This window comes from Helianthus annuus, chromosome 11 (assembly GCF_002127325.2).
Source record: "Helianthus annuus cultivar XRQ/B chromosome 11, HanXRQr2.0-SUNRISE, whole genome shotgun sequence".
Lineage (NCBI taxonomy): Eukaryota > Viridiplantae > Streptophyta > Magnoliopsida > Asterales > Asteraceae > Helianthus > Helianthus annuus.
Window position 1 is genome coordinate 54,227,573 of NC_035443.2, and position 22,363 is coordinate 54,249,935.

At 34.6% G+C, this 22,363-nt stretch overlaps 2 long non-coding RNA genes across 3 annotated transcripts; one reads left to right on the forward strand and one right to left on the reverse strand.

Annotated features, from left to right (window-relative positions):
• Window positions 1-8,399: 8,399 nt before the first annotated feature.
• LOC110892030 lies at window positions 8,400-9,693 on the reverse strand. 2 transcript variants are annotated; one of them, XR_004871300.1, is made up of 4 exons: window positions 9,521-9,693; window positions 9,272-9,384; window positions 8,749-8,917; window positions 8,400-8,551 (listed from the first exon to the last, which is right to left on the reverse strand). It is a non-coding gene; the product is annotated as an uncharacterized LOC110892030 (long non-coding RNA). The 2 variants fall into 2 exon arrangements; XR_002565777.2 differs by lacking the exon at window positions 8,400-8,551 and having other exon boundaries at window positions 8,627-8,917.
• Window positions 9,694-14,102: 4,409 nt separating this feature from the next.
• Window positions 14,103-17,987, forward strand: LOC118483741. The gene is made up of 2 exons (XR_004871301.1): window positions 14,103-14,405; window positions 17,717-17,987. It is a non-coding gene; the product is annotated as an uncharacterized LOC118483741 (long non-coding RNA).
• The last annotated feature ends 4,376 nt before the right edge of the window (window positions 17,988-22,363 follow it).

Below are 22,363 nucleotides of genomic sequence, written 5' to 3' on the forward strand. Positions count from 1 at the left end.
AATTTTTTTCAACTTTGTTAACTCTTCTTTTATCAACAACTGTAATAACTGGCTTAGATCCTTTCGGTATTCTAAAGACCTCATAAACTGAATCCGAAGTAATTTTGATTTGATGATTACCTATGTTAAGCTCATCGAACTCCTCATCAAAGTTTCTAACTAGCCCAAATCCTAAATGTGTCGAAATATGGTTAAGATTCATATCTAGAATATACCCAACGCCCATACTTTTCACGTCAGCAACTTATGCTTTGAAAAATTTCTTACAGTTTCCATGTACGGTGTAGGTTGCCATCTCAACAGGAACGCTTCGTTGTGATATTCAAAGAAAGGCCTAGGTTGTGTTCTAGGTGGTTCAGGCTGGGTCGTTTTTTTTTTCCTTTTCAACTTTTTTTGGAAGGATTATTTTTTTGTATTTTAGATTACTTAGCCTGTTGTTGATAATCATCACCATCATCATTCTGTGAAGTAAAACGTTTTTATTTTTTTCCTTTTCTCACCCTCTTTCAGTTTCTTCTTTTTTGGTATAGGCTCAACGAAGTCATCATCTTCACTATTTTCTTCTACAACCTTTTTTTTTTCTTGTTGTTGTTCACTTTCCTCAATGTGGATATAGGCATCTCAAAGTCATCATTATCAATTTCTACAAAATCACATGTTACTCTAAAAAGACTTCGCATATTATAAGAAGCACACTAATATTTACACATGTATTTCGCATGTTATAAGAAACCACACTAATAGTTTCACCTGTATTTCGCATGTTTTGTAAAACCATCTTTTGAAAGCACATATATATGATATGTATAATCAGAATTCGCATATTAGAATAATCCAAACATAATTCTTACATCTATTTCGCATATTATAAGAATCATAACCAAGATATAACCAAATAGTTTCACATGTATTTCGCATATAGTGTAAAACCTTGTTTTCAGAACACAAATATATGCAATGTATAGTCAGAATTCGCATATTAGAATAATCCAAACATAATTCTTACATCTATTTCGCATATTATAAGAATCATAACCAAGACATAACCTAATAGTTTCACATATATTTCGCATATAGTGTAAAACCATGTTTTCAGAACACAAACGTAAAATCAGAATTCGCATATTACAATAATCCAAACATAATTTTTACATGTATTTCGCAGATTATAAAAATTATAACCAAGACAACCTACTCAAAACCCCCTAATCATACCAAATCACATGTATCACACTATACCATCATCAAAACCCCCTAATCATATAAAATCGCATGTATCAGACAAAACCCTTACCAAACACAACTAATAATACAAAATCGCATGTATCGTACAAAACCCTTATCAAAACACATTATCAAATCAAATGTATAATCATTAACTTGGATTCATCTTCTTCGATTGTGGTCGATCGTTGTTAGTCTTGCTTCGTTTCTCCTTTACAACTCCCAAATCAGTAGTCCTCATTAACGTTCGATGAAATCGCACCGGAAGAGTCCAACGGAGGTTGGAGAAGAAGAATGTAAGGTTTTTTATTTTGATTTAGGGTATGATTTTGAAGTATCTTCGCTGATTTACAGGGATTATGATTTCGCAATGACGATTTCAACCTTCGCGCTATGATTTACATATACTAATTTGATTATTTAATTATAAATTAGTTTCACCCGCGTTTAAATGATGGAAGATCATACGGTTGTGGAAATCATGTACATATTGTATGATAAAGGCCATTGTAGGCTTCTCTATATATATATTGCATTTAATACATTCCAATAACTTATATTAAGCCCAAAAGATCTAAGTTTAACTTTTCATAATAACTCAGCTGTTGCCATCGATCTCTTTCTTTCAACCAAAATATGAATAACATGTTAAATTAAAAGTTAAACCACTTGACAAATATATGACCACAAAAAACATTTTTTATAGCATTTATTGGCAATTAAACAAAGAATCTATTGGATGAACCCTTGTAAGATCACACTACGTAATTAAGAACTATTAAAATTAAGTAAAATAGTTTTTTAATAATCTAGTTGCTTATTTCCTTATAGTAAATGACAATTTGTTGTATTAAATTTGGTTTATATATATATATATATTTTTAGAAAAAATTGTAAAAAACAACCTTTATGTATTTCTAAATAGCATGTTATACCTTTCAGTTTAAAAATCGTTAAAATCAACCTTTAACTTGATATTTTGTTACGGGGATCAACCTTTTAGATTAACACCGTTAAGTTTCTTGGTTAAGTCAAATCACATGCTTTGCATGTGAGGGATTTTAGTTATTTTAGTTATCCTTTTAATATTAGTTTTCTTAATAAACTACAAATCAAAGTCTTACAAGCTTGAATACCAAAATAATCAAATTCAAAAGTTTGCCCAATAACAATCGAGCCTAACACCAAGAATCATAATCTTTTTAATGTCAGAACGCTTACCCACTTGTAGTTTCTTACCCTGGATCGATTTGGTGGTGGGTTTAATGGTTTAGGCATTTGAACAGGCGTGCGTGTTTAAAACAGAGGATAATTGATGGGTGATTTTGGACTTGTTAAGTGAGAATAATGAGAAGGGTATAAAAATGATTTGGGGGATATGCAACAAATACGTAGAAATATAAAAAAGACAAGTATTACCCCCATTTACTGAAACGGGAAGCGGTATTTGGTTTTTCGAATTGAATGATGCCTTCAAGAGGCATGTTTTCTTGAGTGACGCCGGAGATGGGTTGCTCCTCATTGGAGGAGGGTTTGGGTTTGTTGGTGACATTGGCGTTAAGGATAATGGTTCTGCAATTAGATAAGGATGTCGAAGACATTGTAGAAGATGAGAAACTGGGGCGGCGACCGGAGAAAAATAGGGGATTAGGCTACCTGAATTTGGGGGGGGGGGATGAAGTGTTTGGGTGGATAAAGCGGTTAGCTCTAAGGGAGGTATTGGTGTGTTTGATAAGGATATTGTCGAAGGGGTTGAAGTAGTGAGTCGCCATAGATGAAAGCTTGTTGAAGATGGTGAACAGAGAAGAAAGGGAAAAAAGGGGATGAAGATGACCATTAAAAGGATAACTAATATGACCAAATGGGAAAGAAGGGGATGAAGATGACCATTAAAAGGATAATAATATGGCCAAAAACCCTCATTTTCGTTGCGCGTGAGGGGGGTTAACAAAAAATAAAAATAAAAACAATGTTAGTGTAAAAGGTTGATCCCTGTAGCAAAATATCAAGTTAAAGGTTTTTTCGGGAATTTTAAACTAAAAGACATATTATGCAGTTTTGAGGATACATAAAGGTTGTTTTGAGCAATCTTGTCTATTTTTTAAATGGCTTACACACCCCCTCTAATTCCGAGGGACACCTTTTCTTCAACATAAAAATAAAAACCTAAAGGCTTTTGTCCTAGTGGTACCAAAGTGTTGGAAAATTGTGTCTCTCCTCAAATGGTGTGTGTTCCGTCTTTAATGAACAAAATATATAGATTTAAAAGTAAGTTTAGAGAATGTGTGAGTTAGGGGTTGTTTAGCAACATCTGAATGGTTAAGTGCTAAACCAGTAAGAGGTCTAAACCATTAAGTGTTGAACCGGTAAGAGGTTTGAACCATTAAGAGCCAGCATAATGCTTAACCATTCAGAGGAAAATGTCTGACTATTTCAGATTAGAGGTAAATGTCTAAACTATTCAGACATCGCGAAACGAACACCAATTCATATGATTTCTCTGCACATTAGCCTTTTTAGAGTGTAACGGTTTGTTTTAACTAAAGAAGGTTGTACTGAAGCTGAGATGAAGAATGCTTAGAAGAAGATTGTAGCGGTCGGAAACCTTTGATTCTATTGGGAATTTACTTTATCCAAATAAAGTGTAAGTTTTTTGTTAACTTCCTCATTTCGTAACTGGTTCTTGCTTGATTTCATTTCTTTTAGGATAACAATGGTGTGTTTAATAAAGTACACGCCACGTGTTTGACTAAATGCCTCAATGAATAGTTTTTGAATTTGCATCTAGTCTCGATTGGTGGGTTCCAAAATTGTCAAAAAAAAAATATTTTTCTAATAAATATGTATCGCTATTTGATATTCTAGGACGAAATTGTTCATAATCATCATAGTCTTGAGGAAGTTGGAAGATTGATGTTTTGGATTTGTATCCACAAAAAGAAGAGGATGAAGACAATGAGTATGATGATGACCAAGATGAAGATGATGCTGGCAAAATGTTGGATGAATATACTTGAATGTAGGGTGTTCAATGTTCACACTGCTCTTTGTTGGTTTTGTTAAATAAAATTAGCTGAACTAATGACAAACCATGCCGACAAGCGAGTCGACCAAAACAGTTTGGTGTAGGAACCGTTCGCGTAAATAAATAAAATAAACAAATTTTTATTACTGATTACAATACACATAAATAAAGAAAGCAAAATTATAGTACAATTACAACTGAAATAAAATAAAATACAAGAACTTAGATGAAGAAGAAGGCTGAGGCACGTGTTCAACACGCTTCCCTTAAAACAAATTCCGAGCCTCCCAAGAGTACTCGTTTTGTTTCCCAGGGTACAACAGCCGAAGCAGCGTACTGCCGGAGATAGCCTACAACCCGAAGGTTACCTTGAAACTGCAAGAGAAGGACAAGAAAAATCTGTAGAGAGAAAGTGAGTTCGCTGTTGTGTATCTGGTGTCGTTCTGCAGTGGGTATGGAGCTGTATTTATACAGCTCCTAAGTCGAAACAGTCAAAACGGAATTAAAGAGAGGTTTAAATTGCATTAAACGTCTTCAATGCAATTTAATACGTCATTTAATTCATAGTCAAAGACCATTAACTCGTCAGTTTCGAAGCTGAACTGTAACTGCCCAGTTATTCAATGCTGGAAGCTTCTGCGCGCGCGCGCGCGCAAGAGACACTAGGGCGCGCACGTCCTTGCTCGCGCAAGTCTGCACGCTCATGCGCGGTGCGTCCAACTGGCTCACTTCCATGCGCGCATGCGCCACCATGACTTAGGACCATGCGCGCGTGCGCCATGTCACCTGTGAGCCTCTACGAGCACGCCACACAGTCGCGCCGTATTGGCTCACTCTGGTGCGCCGCACACGCACAACAGGACCCATGCACTATGCGCAACCGCGCGCCTTCGTGCCACCTGTACTCGCGCGCGGACTGCCACGTCACGCGCGTTAAATCCGCACGCTACTTGGTCCTTGCAGCCTCTGTGATCAACCACGCGCACGTGGTCAAAAATACAAAGGCGGCTCGCGGCGATGCGAGCGTGCGAAGTGCAAAGTGCGCCATTAAAGCGCCACATTGCGCCTCATCGCCCATGCCACGCGCGCACGAGCGTGTGCGAGTGAGAGTGCGAGTTAGGGTGCTCCGCACCTTTCGCGAGGACACTAGTGTGTGCTTCCATGAAACAATAAGGATGGAGAGTTCCACCTTAAATACCCATTTAAGTTCCATCTCTCCTCCGATGTGGGACAAGGTGCTACTTACCCTTTAGTTTCAGCATTGAATGTTCCAAACACCCAAATTTGAGCATCGATATCTCATTCATCTTAGCTCCGTTTTGGACGTGGTTTAGTTCGTTGCGAAGCTCTTCCAACATAGAACACAAACCCACAAATAAATATATAAAACCCGCTCATTTTATTATATTTATTTCTAGTCCAAAATAGGAAAAAATCATTTTCCTATATTTGTGAAAAATGCTATTTTCACCTATTTTTCCAACATTTGGTTTGTCTTTTTTAACTATTTTTTAAATAATTATCATTAAGCTGTATCAAAATCTTGCAAATGCTAAATACGATTCCAATTATGAATTCCTGTATTCTGCTTACAACTACTTAGTTTCGGTGTTCATCGAGTTGAAGGCAGTTTGAATTGTTTACCCCTCTCTCGGTTATCAAGATCGTCCAATTTGAACTTTGACCTAATTAAAAACTAGAGTTTGATGTTGAATGTTTCAATGATGATGTGCCATCATTGCGTGTCGGCGTAATCTCTGTGTGTCAGGGTAGTAGGCTGAACAAAGGAATAAGACTCGTTCGAAGGCAGTGTTAAAAGATCTCGATCAGATATTGGTGAACCCTTTGATTCAATTCGGTTGAAAGTAGTTGGCAAGTTATCCCTTCTTCCAGTTGATCGAGTTCTGTTATTGTTCAAGTTCAAAGGTTCGATTGAAATGGGTTTGAAGGATAGTTCGAGTGCTACTTGAAAGGCGTTCGAGGGCCTCATGAAGTCCTGTTAAAAGAGTTACACAGTCCGTGACTACCAATCGAATCCAGATGAAGAGGCATTTTTCTCCAAAGGCAAAGCGTGTGTCACTTAGGCTCTTTAGATGTGACTACCAAAAGAAGTTGATGTTGATAGGGAGTGATAAACTTACAACATCAACTAGGGAGTGGTCTGGAAGAGATCTAAAGTTGAAGGACTAAACGAGTAAAATAATAATTAAAGTTATTTAATTATTATTTGAATTATCTATTAGTATTAGTTTTATTATTATTTGTTTAGATAAGTATTGTTTAGTATTTGGGTTAGAGAAGAAATAGAATTCGTATTAGTCTAGGATGTTTAGTCTTTAAATATTGAGTCGTTGTAATCAAGTTTATTAATTCACAACATTAATAGAAGAAATTTGTGAATCCCGTTTGCATTCATCTCTCTGATCATGTACCCAGATTTAACATTGTAATTAAAATGATTAAACATAACTATAATGAGTATTAAAACTATATAATTTAAATTTGAGTTAATTTCTCGGTTGGACCTTGTGGTTTGTGTAAATTAACAAGGTCGGGTACTAAGAGTTTAAAGTAACAATCTAGGGTATTAACTTTTGATTTTGTAACATCCTAGAGTACTAAGACTAACTTGAGTTAAAAACTAACTGAGAACTAATTTTCATTATTTCACAACTTAGTACTCAACTTTATTACTTTTGAGAAACCATAAAACCATCTAAGACTTACCATGTAATTAACTCTCATAATTTGAAACAAAATTTTTCTTTTTTTATTTATTATCTACCTATTTTTTAAATATTTAACGAAATCAATTTTGAAATAGAAAAAGAATTTATATTCTAAAAGATTTTATCCACGTAACGACATTTTTTTATCTACGTTTCGTTGTCTGAAATCAATCCGAACTCACGAAACATTTTTTTATCTACATTTCATTGTTTGATCCCGAGCCGACCTCACTACATATTTTTTTGGTTTTTTTGGTCTACGTTTCATTATGTGAAATCGAGCCAAAGTCACGACGTATCTTTTTATCTATGTTTCATTGTGTGAAAAGTTATATTTTCTGACAGATTATATCTACATTACCACGTATTTTTTTAATCTACGTTTCACTGTATGAAACCGATCCGAATCATGACGTGTTTTTTTATCTACGTTTCATTGTGTGAAATCTATTATCTATTATATTATTATATAAAGAAGTAACCGGTGAGACACATGGCATGTTATTGTGCAACCTCACATTGGTTTGGGCGGGAAAATGGATGGGTGTTTTTTTGTATATAGGCCATGCGGGATCCAGATTTTAACCCGACTATATTCTAAAATAGCTAAATCCATCCTTTCATTCACAATTTCTTTCTCTTCCTTTAGTGAAGCAATGTATTGCTTGAATTCTTATTATAACGCTTAACTAGGGTCGTAGTTACCCGCGCGTTGCGCAGGGACGCGGTTGGAATTCAAAACGTATAGCACACCATTACAACCGACAAATAATTTTGTAAAATAAATTAAAATGATATATTAATTGGTTATGCTATTTGTGTCGTAAATCGTCTCTGAACATCAAAATAATAACAAAAGGTAAAACGATATAGTAAATAATAAAGGTAAAAGTAATTTGGTTAAAAAAAATATGTTCAAAAGAGTATCAGCGTGTTCGTTAAAAAATATTAAACTAAAAAAACCTTTGTCATACTCATTATAGTAAAGAAAAATAAAAAAAAAATATGTCTAAAACGTCATTAACGTGTTCGTTAAAAAAACTATATAGGGGTAGAAAAGTAATTTGGTTAAAGTTAAAGAAAAAAATACAATAGTTAAACTAACAATTTTTTAACGAAAAAGTTTACGCTAAATGACGAAATAGAATAAAAGACAAAAAAATTGATAAACTTATAAAACATGCATAAGATGTAGTACAACACTATTCTTCTTCTCTTCTTTTTATAATAATAATAATAATATAATGAAAAACAACTGTAGAAGAAACCGTAGAAGTTGTTTTCTTTTATATTATATATAACTAGTAATTCGCTCCGCGTGCGTTGCGGCGCGGCTTCCACAATGCAAAATACTACAATAACTATACACATACGTAAAAGTTCACCTTCTAGAGTACACAAGAATACAATTAAAACTATTGCTTTCTAGCGTTCAAAATATATAAAATACCAACGACTTTATAGCATCCAAAGCGTACGGAAAGTAATAATACCAAAGCTTCTCAACACTGTGGATCTGACCCATATGAGCTTCATAACATCCATACTTAAATGGAATAAAAATCAGTTTAACCTAATAATACAAAGAAATAGAAAACAAATGAGCTTCATCTCTCCCACTCTTTCTAATTCAAAAACAGTTGTTTTGTATATCCACATTCCAAATGATACTTATCCAACCCCTAAAATAAGCATCTCAAATCTCAAGATCACAAAAGGAGCTTGTTAACCATTTAGCATCAAAGTGCTTGAATGAAAAAAATAAAGAACCTGTTTGGCGAGAAGTTCACGTTCATTGTTTCCAAAAGCGAAAAGGGATCGCCGGGACCGAATCAATCTTAGAATGTTGCCCTATGTCTTTTTTTTTTTTGCTTGTTTGTTGTTTGCCTCTGTTTGTGTATCTCCCAGCTTCGTGCTGGCTTAGTTCTAACGAAATTGCCTTTAAAAAAAGTAACATTTTTTAGTGAAAATTGAATCAAGACAACTTCTTACCTACAATTTGCAAAAACTTTTGCAAGACCTGGACTAACCAAACCATACAAGATGAAATAAAACATAGCTATTATCATGTTAGGATTATATATAAACTGATACTATCATTACTTGTTTCCATAAACACATAACATAATATTGAACCTGTTTGAGAGGATTAAAAAACTTAACATTACCCTAAAACAATTGCATCTAGATTTCAAGTTCACATTCTAAGTTGAAACTTAACCAAAACAGTCAAAATTTAAGACATAGAGAAATAAATTTGACTATTTCCGCTCACTAATCTGTGAAATCAAACCTGTGTATAAGGATGGTTCGACTTCTTTTCACCACACCCCAAACCTGAAACAAATCTGTGTCGTCAATTTTATCGCCCATTAAATCAAGGGAACGCATTGAACCTCCATTTCTCTGCAAAAAAAAATGTAGGTATCAGTGTAAAAAAGTGGTCCCAAATATGCAAAAACATCACCAGTGCCTGCTATGTAACCACCATCCTCAGCGTAAATCAACAAACATAATAACATTCATTTAAGAAATCACTTACTATATTTTGAATAACGATTGACCTTCTTGACTTGATTGTCAAATGCATCCTCAACCGAATTCACAAAAAAAAAAAAAAAAAAAAAAACCCTAAAATATGCTTCAAAGGGGTTGAGCTCAGGTGCGGGCGGTTCATGGCGGTAGTGTGTAGAAGATTTAGGATGAAAGGGTTTGATTAGGGTTATGAATGGAAGTGGATGATACATTTCTCTTTTCTCTCTCTTATCACCCACACTCATCCCATCATGGTACAAAATTGTCTCTATGTGGTACAATCCACTAAGCATTCTGGTACCAACCATAATGCACAAATATGTTGCAAGTTATACTATATATAAATATAAATAATAATATGCATTAGGAAACTAGATTCTTTGTGAATGATATAAAATATCAAAATGTATATGATTAATCATCTTTCAAGTTCCACATAAGCAAATAAACAATGTATTCAAGTGAAGTAAATGGAAAAGAAAACAATAAAAGAACAAAACAATTGGATTTCGGGTTTTTGAATCAAGACATGTAGGAAGGCCCAAGAAGACGATATCTTGTACAACATAAGAGTGAACTTGATTAGGGTTGGTGCAACGACTATAGAACATTATATGGAACCATATCCTACAAATATTAATTACGGGGATGTAAGGTGGTGGTGATTATGTAACCACATAGATATTTCAATGCCCTTAACCAAGAAAGATTCCTTTTGGAACTATACAAAGAAATGGTTGGTTTTAGGCAGGTTGTTCAAGTAGCTCACAAATAGAAGCTCGCTTGAAAACAACTCGTATAATTTTTAAGTTGAGGCGATCCAACTTATTTAAGATTCGAACCGCGATTGAGGAAAGGTGGGCTCACTCTAATAAATTTAATTAATTTTTTAACCCAAGTATCAAAACCCACTAGCTAATCCAATCCTATCATTTCTTTCCTTGGTCATTTAGCCAAAATCTTCCTCATTGAACTAAATACTCTCTTTGCCTTAGACTAGTTCTTTCCCATTCATTGTTGGTTCATAGCCTCCTTTGCTGTTTGTATGGAATTCATTGTTTTCCGTTTACAGCAATAGAAAACCTACATCGATCATCCTTGTTTGTTACCCTACAGCCACGCCACCAATCAACCTTCTTCCTTGTTTCGAATCCTAGATCTACAACATATCCGCCCATCGACCATATTCATCATTTTGAACCCTAGATCTACTACAATGTACATCGTCCCAGATATGCACCATCATCTTTGTTTTGAGGCGGCCCTCTTAAAATTTAAGCCAAGGTCGAGCTTACCCTAGCTTAGATCGTGAACAACCCTAATTTTAGGTTTGCCAAAATTGGAAGTCATAAAATTTGAAAAGAGCTTCAAATTAAAATGTGAGATGAGACACATGTTATCGATCATTAATGTGGGAATTGAGTTTTTTTCTCAAATTATTTGGAGTTCTTATATATTTTTTTCTTGTGAGATGTTAATTTATAAATTTTTATAATTATCTAACTACGAATTATTTATATCACATAATCATCGGTGGACCTATCTTACCAGGGTTGCCCCGAGTAACTTTGTAGAATAGTAATCAAGTTTTAAAAATTTTCCAACTATGTCACTAAAGTTTTAAAAGTGTTTCAATCAGATCACTCAACATTCATTTTTTTCGTTAAAATAAAGGGGTCTTTCATCCATTTCATAAGTAACAGTTGTCATGTAGATTTTTGTTTCTCTTTCTATTTTTATTTGATGCTAACGTTGAGTGATGACGTTGATTTTAACTTGTTTTTTTTATTTTTAATGTAATTAAAGTGTTTTATTTTTAATAAATATAATTTCATGTATTAAAATAATCTGACCTCATCATTTTATGCTCCATTTTTTTCTTGACACATGGAGAAAAAGACATGCCTCGATTTGAATGTTAAGTTATCTAATTTAAACAAAAAACGATACGAATGATCTAATTAGAAACACTTTTGAAATTTGATTACCATTATGTGACATTTCACCTTATTTTTACATGGAAAAATCTCTAACTCTAGAAAGAAAATAAATAATGGATTGGTTATTGACATACTAGCTGAATAAAAACAAAGGCAATATTTTTAAATTACTTAGTTTTTATTGTTCGTAACAAAACAAACCTAGATTAGAATAAATTACTTAGTTTTTATTGTTCGTAACAAAACAAACCTAGATTAGAAAAATGTTGTTGTTGTGCTACCTTTTCACACCTGATGTGCTACATTATTCATTCATTCATTCACTAAGTATACAAAAATAAGTTAGGTATTCCTATTAGACCGCTTGTTTTATTATTTTCTATTTGTTTTAAAATTACGGTTTCGTCCTTAATTTAAAATAAAATTATATTTTCGTCCCCATTTCAAAATAAAATTATGTTTTTATCCCTCGCTTAAAATTGCGATTTTGCCCTCGGTTCAAAATTATGATTTTATTCCCAGATTACAATTACAATTTTGGCCCCAGTTCAAAATAAATTTTTGCTTTTGCCTCAAACTAAAAATGACGATTCTGCATTTTCGCCCCGTTTCAAAAATTAATGATTTCGCCTTCAGTTTAAAATTATGTTTTTGCCCGGTTCAAAATAAAAGTATGCTTTTGCCCCGCAATTCAAAAATACGATTTTGCTCTCAGTTCAAAATTTTGATTTTGCCCCAGTTCAAATTAAAAATATAGTTTTGTCCCCATATTAAATTTTCGGCTTTGTCCTTAGTGCAAAGTTATATTACGATTTTGTCTCTGATTCAAATTTATAGTATTGTTATCACTTTAACTTTTGGCAAATTACGATTTTACCCAAGTCAACAAATACAACTTTGCCCTCAGTTCAAATTATAGTATTACTGTCGTTTTTGTTTTTTTAGTAAAACTATAAAAGTGTTTTTTTTTTTATTTTTTGACTGGATTTAATTTTTTTCCATGTCAAGGAGCTGCCTAACACTCGCTCATTAATCCTAACAAACTACAGTTTTGGCTTGAGCTCAGAACTACGGTCTTATCATTGTTTTAGTTTTTTTTCCCTAACAAAACTATAATAGTGTTTTTTTTAATTGTTTGAGAATTATTCGGCCATCGCCACGCAATGCGGACGGGACATCAACTAGTTTGTTAACATTCACACCTTTAAGTTATTTTTATAATATTATTCAATTTTCTCCAATGGTCCCAAAGTTTCCTTAAATTATACATGTAGCGGAAGAATTTTTGTAAATTTTTAAAACCTCAAATGCAATCCAAAAACATCGGTGTCATAGTATGGGTAAAATGGTTTTTCCATAAAAAGCATAACATAAATACAATACACAATATTTGCTCACCGAATTCTTTGAATGTTTATATATAGAAAAAAAAAAAAAAAAACTCAATACACGATATTTGCTCACCAAATTCTTTGAATTGTTTATATTTAGAAGAGTTAATTGTCTGGATGGTCCCTGTGGTTTTACGTTTTTTCACGTTTAGTCCCCACCTTTTGAAAATAACATGTATGCTCCTTATGGTTTGTCATTTTGTTACTCGGATGGTCCCCAAACATTTACTCTGGGGACTATCCGAGTAACAAAATGACAAACCATAGGGAGCATACATGCTATTTTCAAACTAACTGACATCTACTCAGGGACTATCTGAGTAACAAAATGACAAACCATAGGGAGCATACCTGCTATTTTCAAAAGGTAGGGACTAAACGTGAAAAAACTTAAAACCACAGGGACCATCCGAGCAATTAACTCTATTTAGAAAAAAAAAATTTTGAGTCACAAACTGTGTTTGTGTTTATATGAAAAGATTGGTTTTTAAATATGATCGGAAACATGTTGCTGTCCATGGCTAAACTAAAATTAAACTTCACAACGGAAATAAAATAGGTGTTGCTAAATGTACCTTCATTTTTACTTTTTATATCTCCCTTTCCAAAAGTATCATTATTATAATTTTTTAAATTCCACCCTTTGCCTTTTATATATTATTGTTTGGTTCAATTGTTTACGGTTTCTTCTTTTGTTTTTGGTTCATTCCCTGTTTATTTTTTATCAATTCTTGATTGTTTTGTTTAGGTTTCTTTCTCTTTTCACCATGATGATTTTGTTTTGTATTATTTGTTGACTGTCTATCTTCAAACACAAAGAATTTTATGTTATGTTACTTTTCATAACACGTTTATTAATATTAAAACGTCTTTGTTTGTTTTTCCCATCCAGCCGATTCCACCGGTAGGAAAAGGGGACCATTCGTTAGTTCTGGAGGTACAAATCTGCACGAGGATATCACTATGCACACTATGTGTACTTGTTTTTATTCTTTTTATTTGAAACCAATTTCTTAATTTTTTTTATTATTTTATCAGGTGGAGATCGAAATTATGCAGTTGAGAGAATAGAAACAAAAAGGTACTTTTTTTCAAAGACATGCTTAAAAACTACATTTATCTGATGTGAACACTTTTCTTGTTGCGATTAGTCGGGCCGTACGTGTTACAAGTGTGGATCTCCAGGACATTTTTATAAGAGACTGCCCTATAACTTCTATTGAACACCCGATGTTACACACAACTGATATAGGTAAATGTTCTGCTTTCTTTAGCGAGTTCTCGAATTTTGTTTAGACCATCTGGTGATCAGTCCGGTGTGAATTTCAGGAGACCATATGTTTCAAGGAGGCATGTCGGGGTATGTAATGCCCTAGTGGAACCCTACCGCCTTCCCTTATGTCAAACCGTACATGTATACGTACGGAAGTTACCTGGGATGGTGCCTTTTAATTCCACAATGGTCCCAATTACGCCTTACGGAGTTCCACCTTATGTTCCGTGTATTTATGGCAACTTACATGTTCCTAGGTGACCTTTGTGACAACCGTCAAAAATCCAGGTATCCGTACACTTAATTAATCTTGATTAGTGCTTAATGACTGTGTTGAATTACAACTGACTGCTTTCTGATTTCTGCATCATACTTAAATGTGCATCACATTTCATACTGTCACATCATTTTTACATACAAACTTTAGTGACATAAATGATGCACAAAGCACAGCTAGCACAGTTAGCGGATAACTCAGAAAAATGCTGACAAGGTTTACTACATAGAAAAACAGTGTTTTGAGACCCCGTATAGACCAGAGACAAGGTACTACACTAGTATGGTGTGTAGGGAAGTAAGGACCACAAAATTGCTTCACTAGGTGATAGTTTAAGTGCCGAAAAGTGCCTAAAACCCACTTAAAGTGCTGAATTCAGCATTTTTCAGCAAAAATCAGCATTTTAACAAGTTTGTATCATGCAAAAATATGACTAAATGGTCCTGAATGCTTTCCTAAGTGTCGAGAATTAAAAGTGTCACAAAAGGGTACTTAAAGATCACTAAACGGAATAATTTGACAATTTAACGAACCGGTATCTAACCGAACAACTGGACACTACCCGAAACACCAAAATTATACTAGAAGCATTGTTTTAATGTTTCTGAGCTAGTTATGATCCCCGAACACCCTAACACACTATATACCACATAATATGCATAAACACTAACTAAATCACTTAGATTTCAACCATTATGCTTAACTTACCAGTGGAAACCAACCAAGCCCCCCCCCCCCCTTCATGTTTATGGTCACCAAGGGAGTGGCCCCACCAAAATCTTACTTGATCCCCTAAGATTGGATTAGAGATTTGTATTGTACTTACAAGACATATTATCTAATGGTTAATACTCTAAACTTGGTTATAAGAAGATCTAATGTTCATCTCTCTCACACACAAACACACACCATCTTTCTTCCTTCCTCCTTTCCTCTCTTCGGCCATGAACAAGCAACAATAACACCACCATCATCAACTCACTTCCATCCAATCCAAGATCACCACAAGGTGCTAGAAGGTGTTTAAGGAAGTGTGGAGCTTGTGGATCTTGAAGGACCTCTTCCAATAGCTTTTATCCAACACATTTGTCATCTTCTTCATCAAGTGTTCTTCCCTAGCCTTTCTGCTAGTAGTAAGGCTCTTATGATCCCTAGTTACTCCTTATTGTTGGATAAAAGATGATATACATTGTAAATCTTGATGAACACTAAGGAACATAATCTTGAAACATGAACATAAGCTTGTCATATGATGAACTCTTGATGAAACTATGTTGTTTAGTGTATGTATGATACTTGATTGTTATTTTCTTGAGATTATGATGTTAATCATCATAAGGAGCTTGCTAGATTGTGATTAAACACATGATCTAGCAAGTAAGAGGATGATTATGTGATAAAACAAGATGATCATCCTCATGTGTAAACATGAACGCGAAGAATAAAGTGATTTCTTGAAAAATAATAATCAAAGTAAGTTAATAATCTTATGGATCTAAGATTTATGAATGGTTTTCCAAAAGAACCAAGTTTAGAATATGATTTTTAGAAGATCTTGGTTCTTACTTAAACACACACTATTTTTGGTGATAAAACAAGTGAAGAAACACTTGAGAAACAAGAAGATTTCATAAGGAAACGTTTTTGTAAAACATGTTTACAAGTTGTAAACACCCAAATCTTCCAAGAATGAGATTTTTAAAGAAGTAAACACACTTTAAAGGGTAACTAAATCTACCAAGTTACTACAAGTTTTTATGAAAGTTCAAGTTCATGATTATTATGAAGATAACATTGTTTTGGCACTCGGTAAGTGTAGATTAATTGTTGATTGTTTGTGATTATTTTGAAAAGAAAATGATATGCTTTGATAGCATGGACACCTCCATTTTTAGGGGAAACTATGGCAAAATTTTCTAAAAATATAAACCCTTAGAAAAATATATTCTAAACAATATTTACAAGTGAGTTTTACTATGGTTTTCAATATAAACTTTGCCATAGATTTGCTACAAAAATACAAGTATTGGAGGTTGGTGTTTATAAGTAAAAATGGATAAATATGTATTTAGAATATATATTTACATTAAAGACACATTGTGTGTGATTATTTATATACTTTGTGTACTAGTTATATTATTTTAGGATTTAAAGTAATATAACTTAACAAAATACCAAGAATTTACAATCCAAAATAATACCAAAAATCATAAGGAATAAATATATTAGTTACACGCTTAATATTGTGAAACCGAACGCAAGAACGTAACTTACAAAATATTCCAGAAAATACCGTTTTGAATATATTTTTGGTAAATATTATTTTGGATACGAAAGAAATGAAAATATGATTTTTATTATTATTACAAAGTATATCATATTTTCGACAACGAGAAAATATATTATTTTTGGAAGTAAAAATATATTTTCTTAGAATATTTAGAAGATATATGATTTTTGAGAGAAATATATATTTTCTTGAAATACATTATTTTTGGACAAAATAAGTTTATATATATTTTCTAAAGTGAGACTTGAAAATATATTATTTTGAAACTACAAATACAAGAATGCGAATATACATGTATGAGATACCCTCATCCTTGGAAAGGAAATACGAAAATAAATACTTGATAAGTATTATTACAAATATTGTTTAAACAATTATCCCAAAATTAAATATAATTTAAAGTTAAAATAATCATTATTTTAACAAGAATTTGTAACTCAAAAACATAAATACTAAGGCAAGGCACGGCCCGTTCGTCTAATAGACCCTAGTACATTGTAGGGAGTCGTGTCCGTTGAGGAGATTTGAGTTACGAGTACCGAAGACGCAAAACTGTGAGTTTATGTCTCCCTTTTCTTTAACCTGTTTTGTTTATTAACTTCGGGGGTGAAATACATGTTACAAAAGGATTACATACAAATACAATTGGTATAGTTAGCCTAGGAAAGTACCATAGATCATGTGAATGGGTAGGCGGATACTTGAGACCATTAATCCTCGTATAAGGACCGAGGGGCATGAGTGATAGATCTATTTGGGTGTAGCGAGCCCACACCCATGAGGACCAGGGTGGCCCATAGGGTGACTATGTCTTCCAGCCGTAAGCCCGGTGCAAATTTGTTAGGTTTGAGTCTTCCTACACCGTCACACATATCAGTGGCCTTGCAAACCATTGGTGATCTTTTCCTTGTTTGCTTTCATACCGGGATTTACAAACATACATACACTATTTACAAAGGTTTATACATACATATACGAAACACATGAACTCGCTCAACTTTTGTTGATGTTTTCAAATTACATGTATTTCAGGGAACTAAGTGGATCTGGCAGGTGTTGCATGTTTTCAAGCTGCGTCATGAATAAAAGATGTCATCCAAGGTCGTTAGGGTTTAGAGGATGTATCTTAATCCTGGACGAGATACATGGTTCTAAACTTGGTTTTAATTAAGGTCCTTTGTCGAGTCTTCGTGAACTCATTAAAACATGTTGTGGTGTGTAACTTGAATTTTGTGTCAACGTTTCAGACAAGTATGTTGTGGTATTTTCAAACTTAATTAATGGATGAACATCTTATGGTTTTTATCATATAGCGTTGTTATGATTGAATGCTATGGTAATAAGAAAGTCACACCAATAATCACGCTTCCGCAAAAGTCAGGGTGTGACAGCTTGGTATTAGAGCTTCGATCCTAGCGAACTAGGATTCCTTCTCGAGTCTAGACTATGATCATTAGGGCTCTCACAAAAATGTTTTCAAACATGTTTACGTTGCATACACAAAATGTCCAGATCCAGGGAACAAACATTTTTACAAACAAAGGGCACAAAACACATTTCAAGGTTATGTTTATGGTTTAGTCTAAGAGACTAGGGAAGTTCAATCTAAGAGACTGGGGAAATTGAGCCTAAAAGACTGGGGAAGTTTAGTATGAGAGACTGAGTAATTCAGTTTGAGAAACTAGGGAGGTTTTAGTCTGGAAGGCTAGGTAGTTCAGTCTGAGAGGCTGGGTGGGATAGTCTGGGAAGACTAGGATAAATACATGTTTACATTGTTACTACTTACATGCTTATTTGATGATTGTTGATATATGTGCATATGTTGTGATTGTTTTGTTACAGACACCATGTCCTCATCTGAGAGTGAGCTATCAGATACCGTAGACCCTATGGCCATAGTTTCGGACGATGAGATTGTCCCGGACTCTGAGGTTTTCACATCTGACACTGAGAGTAGCGATGATGATGACTTTCAGCCTTTTGCCTTGCCAGATTTTGGCGACGATATACTGCTTGCTGATGGTCTTCTTGACGAGGATCCATTTTTCATTCCTATTCCCGACTAGGATCTTATCATCCTCAGACATCCCGACGATGAGCAGGCCGTGGTCCCGATCCTCGCCCCTCTTCCTGTTGCTGCATTTCCTCTCGAGGATCTACCCTCTTGATGCCATGTCTGACGATGATATCGATCTTTTTATTGAGGGTCCCCCTGAGGAGGCCCAGGGTGATGGAGTTCCAGACGACGATGTCATTGTTGTTCCGCTTATTGAGATTCCGATCATTGAGATTTCATTGACCATTCTGGTCCTGATTCATTCGAGTCTGTGTCATCTACTACTTTGCACGCACTGGGATTGCAGCGTTATCCCACCGATTCGGATTCTGACACCGCTATGTCTGCCGCACCTGTTTAGGACTTTGAGTTTGACGATGAGTTTGATCCTGACATTGATCCTGAGCATGAGGTTGACTTCGTTCCTGATGATTAGCTTGTTGATGTACCCGCTGATCTCAAGCCGATACCCGCTGATCTTGAGCTAGAACCAGCCGACCCTGAGCCTATGCTAGCACCCGAGCCTATACCTACTCACGATCCTCTGCCTGAGCATGACCCTGTACCTGTTGGCATACCAGTTGTTGCACCACCTTTACCTGACCCGATCCCTGCACCTGTTGACAACGCTCCTTTTGCAGACCAGATTGACCCCAGATATGCATTCACCCGCAATGGGTGGATAGATGTCACACCCCGATATTTCCACGTATTACCGGTGGGCCCGGTGGGGAGTATCGTGACGTAGTTGATATCATCATAGTCAAACAACACAATTTAACTGCACAGCGGAATCAAAAGATAAATATATTACAATCCGATATAAAGTAATATCCAAGTATTACAAATGGAATGTAAGGATCCACAGGCGGATCTTAAGACAGAAAGATAACATTGTTCAACAGACTTTAGGCATCTAGAACTTGCGAGATTCCCTACTGACGCCCTGAGCTCCCAGCCAATTACGTATAGTACCTGTCACTTAATCTTTTTGGGAAAATATGTCAGTTTACACTGGTAAATACAACTTAACTGACTCATTTTGAAAACATTTATGAAAATTGATTTAAGTGCACGTGGCACAAAACTTTTATAACTTGGGACAATTATATAAAAATAATCTTGTATACAGATTTACATGTTCGTTATACATTTAGGGCCCGATGTAGAAACCGAGTCAAGATTAACAGACACACCACAAGTATAGGCCCACAAGAGAGTGAGATACCATTTTCCTTAAGCAACTGTCAGGTGTACGCCTACACCCCGTGCTTAAGACGTGGCCATTTTTATTTTATAATGATGCCAAGGATATCCGGGACATGGTCATTAACCCCTAAAGGCCTTTATTTCAAACAAGACAGATTAAACGGGTTACCTCAATAATTTATTCACAGTTCGATTAAACGTTCAATACCCGACCAAGCGGTATTATTATAATACCATGTCCCAAGCCCGTATAGGGAAAATAAGTTAAGAGTATTTACCTGAGCTTAAAATGCAATTTATACTCAGCCGTATATCCTAATCAGCAAGCACAAGTACTTCTACTGGGGCTCTTAATCTGGAACGAAGGTTTTTATAACCTATTAGATTCCTAACGGGTCTTTAATTAAGCCTAAGCTTAGACCGGTTAGTTTAAAGGAAGACTTCAAAACGCATGATTATGCGAAGACCGGTTTAGAATGTGGTTTAGACCCGTCAAGCTTGTATACTTGTTTAACATGGGTAAATTAAACACATTCTGGGTTTTGAGATAAAAATGATAGGTTTGACCCGTTTTGGCTAATTTATGCAAACTAGTTACATAAGTCGATCCGAACGCGAAAAGTGTAACGGGTAACCAAAAGAGTCATGAATAGGTTTCCTAAGTTAATATGCCCTAAATATGTTGCGATATCAGTAGGATACCTTCCATTATGCCCAAAACGAATTTAAAACCAATTTATGCCCCGTAGGGGTATTTTGGTCATTTTAAAAGTTATAAGAGAGTTTAAATACCATTCTGAGTTCCAGGTCTGATATAATCAGTAAAAATACTTAGTTTACTAAGTTATAATAGTAGGGTATAGCCTATATGTGAAATTTACTACTTATAACCAAACTATGCACCGTAGGGGCATTTTGGTAATCTCACATAAGCTTAAAAGGTCAAAACTGGAAATCTGAGTTTAAAACTTTTCCTTACTGTTAAAATATATAAATTTACTTAAAATATCAGTGGGCATCAACTCTTATATGTTTAAAATGTTTTTAATACATACTATGCGTTAAACACGCGTAAAAAGACGATTTTGAGCCATTTCCGGGTTTTCAAAGGAAAGCTGATATTTTTATTATTCCAGAAGGCTCAAAATATTGTATTTATCATATTAGATCAGTAGAAAAAGGTTTGGGGCCAAAAGGATTTATAAAACTCATTTTATAGCCCAAAAGGGCAAAACCGGTAATTACCGAATTAAAGCTAAAACCCTATGTTATGCGCAGCCTAAAAATAAATAAAAATCTTTAAAAATCCCAAGATATTATTTTATATCAGTAGGTAAAAAGTTTGGTTTCAAAAATTAGGTTTAGATAGGCTTTATGCTAATTATGCCGTTAAATTAATAAAAAGGCTTTCTAATTACGCTATTGAGCATAACTCCTAATCTAAACCTCAAACTGATGTCAAATTTTAGGGACAAGTTTATAAATCAGTAATAAAGATTATTGTCCTCTCACAATTTCAAATTTCTCGTTTTAGGGTCAAAAGGGCATGACGGTCAACATTTAGGCATTTAACGGAAACATGCATGAACTAGGATTTCTATGGAACCAAGCTGTATAACCTTGGAGGGTTATACTAACTTATAATACGGTCCTACTGGAATCCTAAGGCATATCTAAGCTAAGCTAAATCGGGTCAGAACTGAAAGTCAAAGCAAAAGTCAACTTTTGCGACTTTCGGTTCCGAACCGAGCCTCTACTTAGAATTGTCGGGTGGAACATGCTTAGACATGTTCTTAATTTAATTACCAAATTATTTTAGTGTTAAAACAAGTTCTATAGCTTCTATATTGCTAATTACAAGTTTATTCGCAAAATAGTTTCCTGTTGACTTTTTATGATTAGGTTTGACCCGACAATTTAACTAAGTTAGGTTGCTAATCAGTAGGTGCCCTCTAAGGGGTTTATTACCTACATAATTCCCAACTTATAGCTACTTCTAATTAGACTAACTACTGGACCATTAGTGATTAATCACTAAGTCAATCCTTAATTACGATAAGGTTGACTTTAGGTCATTAGACTAATCAAAACTAAAATTAGGAGGTTAAGGACACTTACAAATGGTCCTTGGTACTGAAATGAACTCCAAAGAAGTTCCAAATGCTCAGGTTTCCTCCAGAATTGAGAAGATAGCAAGAGAGATGAAAAAATGGGCAATTTTGAATGAAGAGACCACCTCTATTTATAGGTTTTGGATAAGAATTGGATCATGACAAGAGTTAGGAAGGGCTTCTAGGATCATTACAGGTGTAATGTTTTTTTTAGAAACCATCAAATGATCAATAGATTCAAGTATGTGAGACAATGGAGGCAAACCAAGGCTGGTTTCCAGTTTTCTGTTACTGGGCATGGCT